This window comes from Balaenoptera physalus (genome assembly GCF_965194825.1).
Source record: "Balaenoptera physalus genome assembly, chromosome: 4".
NCBI classification, from domain to species: domain Eukaryota; kingdom Metazoa; phylum Chordata; class Mammalia; order Artiodactyla; family Balaenopteridae; genus Balaenoptera; species Balaenoptera physalus.
The window spans coordinates 85880622-85881000 of record NC_138891.1 but is presented as its reverse complement, the minus strand read 5'-3'; positions in this window follow the sequence as shown (position 1 = coordinate 85881000).

The window sequence follows — 379 nt, the reverse complement described above, 5'->3', positions numbered from 1 at the left end:
CCCGACAAGAACTAAAACTCATGTTCTATTTCCACCCCCTTGATGTTGCTCATGGATTGACATAATTAAACGAGCGAGAACTTTGAGGTTTCTCCTACATTTCTTCAGAGTGAAACCTGATGAAGTTTGAAGGTGATGGTGCTGGGCCGAGTGACAATATGGCTGGGATGGCGTTACCAGGCAAGCTTTGTTTTCTTCTTCACTGAAAGGAATTACTCCTCCTAGCTTCCTTAGCTTCTTTCTAGCTTCTCACTGAATTCTTTATTTCTTACTAACCTTTCTCACAGCTTCTCTCTCTTTTTTCTAAACTTGAATTTATTTTCACTTGATCAAGCTGTTTTCCTACTTCCTTTGAATTTCTACTCTACGCAGCACAACT